We start from the raw sequence: 9,658 nt of genomic DNA on the forward strand, positions 1-9,658 counted from the left end.
CGACAAGCACATCCCGAGCTAACTCTCTCTAAATGGTAAAAGCCGCGACGATGCACAAAGAGCAATGGTAAACAACAAATTGATAACAATGGTATTGCTGTGAAAATCGGTTACTGTCAAAAAGCAAACCACGTTGATGGCTAATAAAGTTTTAGAATAGGGGCCCCTAAAGTATGGGGCCCCAAAGAGCTTTGCGGAGCGTTGGGGTATGCAGAAATGAAGAGTTTTGGAATAGGCGCGTTGGCGCTTGCGGATAGCATGTTGCATTTGCAGCGTCACTACTGTGTCAAAGAAAAGCTGTTATAAATAGTAAAATAAAATATACCATTTTATGATAAGTAGTACTAATTGAGACATTAGTGTTTTCGCCTTTAATTACAATTTAGAACTTATTCTATTCGCAGAATGCAACTTGCTGCGCTTAGTTTTGAGTAACCAACTTTACGCACCTTCACCCAGAGAAGTCAATCCGTCATAGGCCTACGAGCCATGAAATCGACAATTCAATTCGGAATCAGCGGCGTATAATGAATGAATTTTCAGTACACATGTTAGTTGAGAGAAAGCGACAACCGCAATCGCTTCTTCTAGCTTACTAACTTCACGCATTACCACAAATCGAGCCCAGTTTTGTGCTAGGTTAGAGCCGTCGCTTCGATGGGCGCCGCCATGTTTGCTGACGATAGCTTTTGGGGCAGCTTTGGGGCTCCCGATAAATCGATAAAATAGCATGCCCGGCGCGAAACCAAAACACAGCTTCCGTCTTGCGCATGCGCAGTGGCTTCGAAGCAATTTCTTTGGGACCCCACTACGTTTGAGGCCCCTATTCTAAGACTCTAATAATTGCTGGTGTTTCACGTGCCAAAACCACGATATGATTGGGAGGCATGACGCAGTGGGGGACTCCAGATTGATTTTGGCCACCTCGGCTTCTTTAACGTACAACGAAGTACACCCGTGTTCCTGCATTTCGCTTTGATCGAAATGCGGCCGCCGTGGCCGGGAATCAAACCCATGTCCTCGAGGCAGCAGCACGACACCTCACAAGCTAAGCTAACACGGTCGGTGAAGTTCATGTGACGTGGTGCACTGATGTCATTGTGGCTAACATGTTTCGATGTTAGCAGAATGAGAATCTGCATCCATGACGTTACGGGCAAACCATCTAGAAGTAAAAGCACCAGAACCCAGCTTTGGCTCGGGGTCTCGCTCCCATTCTTTTTTATAGGTTCTCGCATACTTGGCCCACTTCCCCATGTTTCGATTCTCCTCTCTGAGGAGGATCCGATCTTACGTCCAACCTATCGAAATGAATCTCGAATCTAAGCCCGAAGAAAAATTCATCTAGCAGGAAAAGGAAAATGGCAATGAAGCTTCGCGCCAGAAATGTGGAGTAGGTCGAAAGCTGTGCCCGGCGTAATGCTTCATCCGGAAGACATGGCCATGAACACACTGGAGCGTGTCATCCACCCGTGCTTCCTTTCTTTCATGTCGGTGCCACGATCGCCCGACGGCCCCGACCCTATGTTATTGCTCTCCCTTCCGAAGCATAGCCATGTTAGTACAGTGTACTGTGAAAACCCATTACTCCCAGGGTCATCCCGATGCCCGGGGATCATGTGCCTAACGGTCAAGCAGGGTGTAAGTTTAAGTGCATCAAAGATCTAAGCCACCGGCACAGACAACGGCGCAGAGAGGAAGGAAACGCGGGGTGGGGGGGTCATTTCGCGCACGCACACACGCACAGCCACGCGGCCGGCTCTGCCAGCTGAAACACAGGCTTCGAGATTTCCTTCCACCCGATCAGAGCCACCTCTGGAGTGTGGATTAGGGCACCACTTCTAGCCTAAACACAGCCAAGTCGCAGATTTTCAGTAGCCCAAATATAGCCACATAGCCAACTCGTCCAAGTTGACGCCAAAAATTTTTTTCCCGTAGCCCAATTTGGCTATATATAGCCAAACCTGGCAACACTGGTGCTGGTGGCTATTCATTTTCATATGCGTAATTTTTTTTTGAGCGCACATATTCCCACTACATTCACATGGGTATGTAGAAGTGGTATAGCTCTGCGAGAGTTCGCCATGAGACGGGTAGAAAGTATGAACAGCCACCACTAGCCTCTTTCATCGACCTTTTAAACTAAGTATCTATTGTTGACTTTGTTATTGAGCGACCAAACCTACCTCGCAGAAATAAGTGTGCCAGTTCAAAGGCAAATATTTAAGGTGAAATGTCACATAAAGTGCAAACACACGATGGATGTTTCAGCTAAGCCACAGAAACCTTTAATAAATGTTTCATTGTGGATCAATGAAAATTCGTGTGTTCTGCTGCTTGCGTTTGCAAGCCATTGCCTGCTGCGTACCGCAGTTTCAAGGCTGGATGGAGCAAGAAATTGTGCGTGAAATGCTAAATATGAAATTAATTACTCGTGTATTAGTATACACGATATATTTGTATGTATACACAAGATATAGTGGCCGCACAATCAGAAAATTTCGTAATTAGGAACAGTAAGATTGAAAGCTTAATTACATCGAACACAAAGATCCGCGAGTCTCTCACCCGTGTATTTGCTTGCGGCATGTTTATTTTATTTATTTGAAGAAAATATATTTATTTATGAATACCTAACGGGCTTTCATGAAGAAATTTGATAAGGAGAAAACTACGGTTACATCAAGGTAAAGCAAGCGTTATGTAACAAGGTAAAAAGAAAAGCATTAACGTAACAAAATCTTTATTTGTACTACGTAATAGCTTGCGAGATAAGTACAGTGAACACAAAAGTACAGTTCGAATGGAAACTAAAAGCTGGACAAAGTATGCACGGTAAGATACCAGTAAATATTACACGAAGACCATCGCACTACAGAGTAGGCGTACAGCGCAACAATCGCCTTGTCCGTTGCTGAATAAGTGTAATGCGAAGTGCGAAAAAAGAAAACGAAAATAAAAAAGAAACTTTAGAAAAATTAATTACTAAACGTAAGCATTGCAACGTTAATGGATAAGAATATAGAAAATTATTGGAAAAAATAATGTGCACTGGGAGAACTAGATGATTGAAACGTCAAAATGTTCGTTCTAGGCAAAGTTGAAAAATTGCCTGGGATATCTCCTGTGAAAATCTTCGGCAACACTAGAAAAAGAGGCAGTGCGCACGTTGAGATCTCACGCTGTCTGCCTTCGACGGCCGCGTCGACGTGCGCCGGATGATGATTTATTTGCATCCCTATTGAAACGGGGCGGTGACAAAATAGTCACCTAGCCTGCTTGATTTAATCAGGTGTGCTAGACATGTTTTTTTCTATCTAGCATTTTTGTATACATTTCATTAATTATTTTTTTCCCTAAAAATCTACCTTGTACCGCTACCAATGACTGTAAGAGATCAAATCAGGTCGTATCAATCTCTTACCTGCTTTTTTTCCCCTAATACTCTAAACGTCTCTTCCTTATCCCGACTGTTGACCGGTTGATGCTTCCGTCCGCTTTAAACCCAAGCGCTTCTGGAAGGTCTACGTTACATACTGTTTTCACTAGTTGATTCCCTTCACGTTCCACTATAGGATATGTGCCGAGTGGTCTCCGGATCTTTGCTGCAGCATACGCATGCCTCATCGAGTTCCGAATATTTGCTCCGGTATGTTTTGGTCCTTAGGCAACAAGCTCGAGCCTCAAATAGCACGGCATTATGAACCCTTTGTGCAGATTTTCCCTTCTAATTTCTAATGAGAAATTAGAAACCGAGCGCTGTTGGCCCTCGGCTAACAGGGCCATCCATGGATGGCCGGGCGCGTGCACCGCATTACATTTTCTTGCTAGGCATCGTGGCCAATGGCACGGCCGGAGCAAAACTCGAGAGCGCGCGCAAACTCTGAGCCCCTGTGCTGAGTGTAGCGTTATTTATGACGACGACAGGTGGTGCCAGCACGGCTTCTTAGGTGCCTGTTTGCTGGTGGCACCTCAGTAGTTGATTGTTGCGACACAGAGTCTCATGTTTTCTCGGCGTCTGCCGTCGAGTCAGTCTGTTTTATAGAACTTAGATGCACCGTTAAAACAGAAGCGATTGGAAATGATAAGAAATGGGCTCGGAACAGTTGGTTGCAGCAAACATAGGACAGATGTAACACACTAATAAAGTCCTATGCGCTGCTGACAAGGTTACATTTTCTAGTGAAAGGAGAAAACGGGATGGAGGAAAGGTAGAAGAGGCATCATATTAGCTACTTGAAGCTTTGTCGTGTGCCATAATATGCTCTCACGTGGTGACTTGCTTCTTGATGGTGTTTTCACCTTTCGTGAGCTTTATAACAGGCACATGAAACTGAGTTTCTAACACATTGATTCATTGATTGACGTGTACTTTTTATTGGTGGGAGTGCCAGGTATGACCATTGACAATTCATTGACTACAACGTGCATGGCGTCTTTTAATTGAAGAAATGAATTGCGAATGGCAGATGTAACGCGGCTGTAAACAGGCTGAAAAGTCACTCGCTGTAAATGATCAGTAATATGTGCTATGATAAACTGAGTTTCTAGTCTATTATGTTGTGTTTTTGCACCTTATTGCCTTTTTGCGAAGGAAAGCATCGGGGAATTGATAGCCGTCGCTGTAGCACAATTGGTGGTGCAACGCACGCGTAATGCGGAGGTTGCGGGTTTGGCTCCCGCCGGCGACAAGTTATCTTTTCGTCCACTTTCCTTTCCCTTTTCTTCATTATTTTGTACATTCCAATTTCAACTACACTTAATTTCCTCGATGCTTTCCTTAGCTTCGTTGTCTGTTGGCTTTATGTGGTTATGACTAATAAAATAGAGCCCCTCAGTTCCCATTCTTGTTTCGTATTTCATTACGAGGGTCTCGAATCTGGCAGCCTTTATGTCATTAAGTAGCATGCGAGGCTTTATTAGCCACGTGCCTGCTCTCCCAAGATCACGTGTATCGTGACGCCATCAGGCTAAACAGGATGTTCCACATCCGCCCACCATGGTTCTGAGTGGCGCTGGCTAACACTCCTATGGCTAGTACCTAGTAAACATAAATACCCAAGTTAGTAGACAAATTGATAACCGTCGCTGTAGCAGAATTGGTTGTGCAACGCACGCGTAATGCGGAGGTTGCGGGTTCGGCTCCCGCCGGCGACAAGTTATTTTTTCGTCCACTTTCATTTCCCTTTGTTCATTATTTTTTACATTCCAATTTTACCTACACTTAATTTCCCCGATGCTTTCCTTGGCTTCGTTGTCCGTTGACTTTATGTGGTTATGACTAATAAAATCGAGCCCCTTGTTTCGTATTTTATTACGAGGGTCTCGAATCTGGCAGCCTTGATGTCATGATGAAGTCACGTGTATCGTGACACCATCGGGCTAAAAAGGATCTTCCACATCCGCCCACCATGGTTCTGAGTGGCGTTGGCTAACACTCCTATGGCTAGTATCTAGTAAACATAAATACCCAAGTTAGTGGTCGAATTGATAGCCGTCGCTGTAACACAATTGGTAGTGCAACGCACGCGTAATGCGGAGGTTGCGGGTTCGGCTCCCGCCGGCGACAAGTTATCTTTTCGTCGACTTTCATTTCCCTTTTCTTCATTATTTTCTACATTCCAATTTCAACTACACTTAATTTCCCCGATGCTTTCTGGCTTTGTTGTCTGTTGGCTTTATGTGGTTATGACTATATATATATATATATATATATATATATATATATATATATATGAAGGCGACAAGTCTGTGCAATGTAAAAGTACATGTTGCAGCATGCTACTTCTTTTGGCGGATTTTTCCTCAGTGCTTTGCTTTATGGGCCCTCTATACAAAAAAAGAAAAAAAATTGCTCAGACAGTTTCCTTTCCGATCTTCAGTATTCGAACGAAAGCAGATGCTTCATGCGGTTTATCGTTACGCGTCGCACGCACGAAGTAATCCCATATACGACGGGAGGTTGAAGAAATCTTTGGGCACACTCCCTTCCACAAGACTCCTACTACTCTTGGTGATTTCGACTTATTGCCCGTTGACAATGTGGGTCTTAAGATTTCCTCGGTGTGAAAATGCACAACGCACACTCGTAATTTGTCTGATTTTGTCCAGATGGAGAATGACGCGAACCCATGCAGCGCAGAGAGCCCGATCACACAGAGCCCTAAAGTGCCTCGGTGATTTGTTTGTCCTATAACCGCTTGTGCAGCCGGGTACACAACACGCCGGCATTGCGGACATCCAAAAATCCACGCTCGATCGAAAACAGCATATCGCGTACCGCTATTTGTTTGTGAACTGCAAAAATCCAGGCGACTTAACGCACTCCTGCACTTGTTTGCGCACGCTTGAAACTCGCTGGTGTCTGCGGCGACTACAACGCCACTCACGAAGTTTCGAAATATGGGGTGACGCATAGCAGACGACACGTCGATCATGGCTTGGTGCGTGCTCCTCCGTTGAGGCTTTCAGAGCCTCCTGAACTGGAAAACGTTTTTTAGGACCTCTAACTAGGACAAGGACGAGATTTATATGAGGCAGGGTATGCCTACGATGTTTGTGAGCGGCGGGAAGGAAACGCCATCACTATTTCTGGGAAGTGTGTACCACAAACGAAGCTCGCTGAGCCGAGCTACGATGTTGTCCTCGAAGTAAGTATAACTCCCCACAGTTATACGTTCATGTACACTTGACGACGTTTTATAGACTCATATACAGTTCTTGTCTCTGGAAGCATACTCAAAAACAATGAAAAGACAGGAAGAGTCACTGCACACAGGCTTAGCATGGCAGGCTCGCTGGTCTGCACTGATTTAAAGCCTGAGAAATAAACGGTCTTGTGGTCTGGACCTGCTGCAGTGCAACTAGTTATTGCAGTTTCTGTTTGACGGTGTGCTCCGAGAAAAATCTACATGAAATTTGGACAGATGCAGTGGTACCGTCTGTAACACTGAGGAAAATGTGAGGGTCAGCGAACGATTCTTCAGAGCTGGTTGTCATCGTGCCAATCTGAAGCAGAATATGCCAGGTCACTGTTAGTGAAGGATTTCACTAATATCTAAAATCCACACTGCCAGTACACATCTTGTGGGCATATAAGCACACCAGCAAAGGAAGAGATGGTGGGAAAGACATTGTTTAACCACGGACATTTTTCCATCATTCATTTAAATCCAGAGCATGCAAGCATAATTCATTTAAATACTTTACATAGCTGCATATGCAGCATGTGTGACCTGACATACCCGTCTTGTGTTCTCTTCAAAAAATTCCTTGGCTCCTTCAGCATGGCCGCGGCTGTCTGCAGTGCGCAACAGCTGCAAGAAAAAAGAATGAATGGTGGCGTTACTGGACGCTAAGGGTTTTACAAAATATTACCTCATCTGTAGACTTGCCCACGGTTGGTGCAGCAGGGGTAGTCATCGAAGAGGGCCCTGGCGCATTTGTCCCGTCTTTTCTTCAACCTATAAATGTCACAGATAACTTCAGGAAGCACAGCCTAAGAAAAATTCCCATCAACACCTAATTCGTGCGTGCGACGACTGTATTTTGCACAGTCCATAACAGAGGGTGTGCATTACTAAACTTCTGCACAACACAGATCTGTATTGCAGTGAAGCAAACTCAGAAAAGCACGTGAATACGCACTAAGAAACGTGTAGCGAACGCCACTAGCATGGCTTTCAAGCTTTCAAGATTGATGCCAGCACAATATTCAGCTTCTTATCAGCGTCTGTATGTACCACATGCAAATAATTGACCCATGAAACGTCGAATCACTACTACGTTTGATTTCCGCTACAACTGCTCAAGTGACGTAGCATGCAGCTTAAAACATACATTGTCACGTTGTAGTAACGGTGAAGAAACACACAATAGCATTACATCGAGTCGTGAGGTTAACTCTTCAATAGGAGAGCTTTGGCCCTGAAAAACAACTGAAAGCACAATAGCGGCAAATGCAATCTCGGCAAGTGCGTCATCGTACATTTCAGCATAATTGTTGGTGCCCGCGTGCGTTCCAGAATGTACACTACTATTCGAAAAGATTGGCACTATTACGCAAGATCGGCGAGAACATTCGGGAAACTTCTGCCGATCGACCGCCAACTTTTGATTAGGCGGCGAAAAACGGTCACTGGCAAAAGGTTAACGCGTGCCAATATCGCTGCAGTTTCTCCGCAAGCAACTCACCGATTGTATGACGACCAAGGCAATCAGCCGGGAGGCTTCTTTTCTTATACACAGCTGTAAAAATGCTTGGATTGTAGCTCGGGCTGGACGACTCGTCAGACTTCTGATTACCGACGAAGTGGCAGCTACAAATACCTGTGTGCGCACCGGGTTCCCAGTCCCCAGCGCCGTCGATCCTGAAAAGCGGGAAGCAGTCGAAACTTTAACGTACTATCTGCGAGACGAACGCTAATTCTTACTATAGAATCCAACCTGTAAAGCTCAACGCGTATGTAGTACGTGCTGACAAATGTACTTACCTCTGCCTAAGGACCAAGCGGATCCACGTTTGACGGCGCTCACCCAAGTGGGCCCACGCTGGGAATCTGTAAAAAATGCACTGCTTCGGGAGCGTTTGCCGTGTTTGCAGGAGTGTTCGTACAACCTACAACACAACACGTTCACCTGGACTTCATAGAACGCGACATTTTCGCGAGCAACACAACGGAAAGGACAAACAAAACACGCCGCGCACAGCGGTGAGACCACCGTCCGGCCGTGCGCTTGTCACCCCAGGCTATTCGGCGATTCCGCGAGGTGGCGCGACCTGTCCAGTTGTCCGGCGCTGATTGTTCGTCATAGTTTGCGCTCTGCACGGCTTCTACCAATACCGCTGTTTTCTGTTATACATGGCTGTCTTTGCCTTTCGTACGTTAATTTTATAAAAACATTACAAACTTAAATAAAAGAATTACGTAGAGAACGGCCTTTTGCCAGGTGGTGGCCATGAAAGTGCATTTAATGTGCTTCGATACTTCTGAGCTATTCTGCAACTAAGCTGTTCGGTTGTTAAACATGGTGGTGTTCTTGGTGTGGCCTGGCTTTCCGACTCCGGAGGATGACAACTTACGTGGTGCTGGGGTCGCAATGATCACAAAGGTTGCGATCCCGTGCGGACACCTTCCATTGCACTGCGGTTGGTTGAAGCACGCCACTTCCCTGAAAGTAGGGTTGTGGGGCATCTAATTTTTGGTAGTGGGGCTTGGCGTTCGCGCCAGCCCTGCCCATAGAGAAATCAAAAGACAGAATGGGGGCATTCTCACCGGAGCTGGCGCTTCAACGCGGCATGAGAGGAGGACGGTGTGCTAGAAGGCGCGGTGACATCTCGCAGCTCGAGACCAAGAGCACTAAATTGCATCTCGCCGCACGCACCTACCACGGCGAAAGCTTTAAATGGCTCATGGTGTGAGGTCTCCGTTTCATAACCGCGTCGTTGACACAAAATTTCTCTTGGGTAAGAGGCCAAAATGCGCACAAAACCGTGATTAAGGGTGGAAGAAAGTGAAGTAATAATGGGTGTAAATATAGGTAATTAAGAGCGAATTGATGGTGAACTACAGGGGTTTATTTGGGTGATAGGAGTCAAACGAAAGGTAGTGATGAGATAAGGTGCGCTGAGATAATGAAGAGTAACTGAGAGTGAGTT

General features: G+C 45.6%; 1 non-coding gene across 1 annotated transcript; it reads left to right on the top strand.

The window, feature by feature from the left end:
• Positions 1 to 9,074: 9,074 nt before the first annotated feature.
• LOC119437974 (U1 spliceosomal RNA) lies at positions 9,075 to 9,236 on the top strand. The gene has a single exon (XR_005189607.1). It is a non-coding gene; the product is annotated as a U1 spliceosomal RNA (small nuclear RNA).
• Positions 9,237 to 9,658: the final 422 nt, after the last annotated feature.

Source organism: Dermacentor silvarum, chromosome 1 (assembly GCF_013339745.2).
Source record: "Dermacentor silvarum isolate Dsil-2018 chromosome 1, BIME_Dsil_1.4, whole genome shotgun sequence".
Taxonomy (NCBI): Eukaryota; Metazoa; Arthropoda; class Arachnida; order Ixodida; family Ixodidae; genus Dermacentor; species Dermacentor silvarum.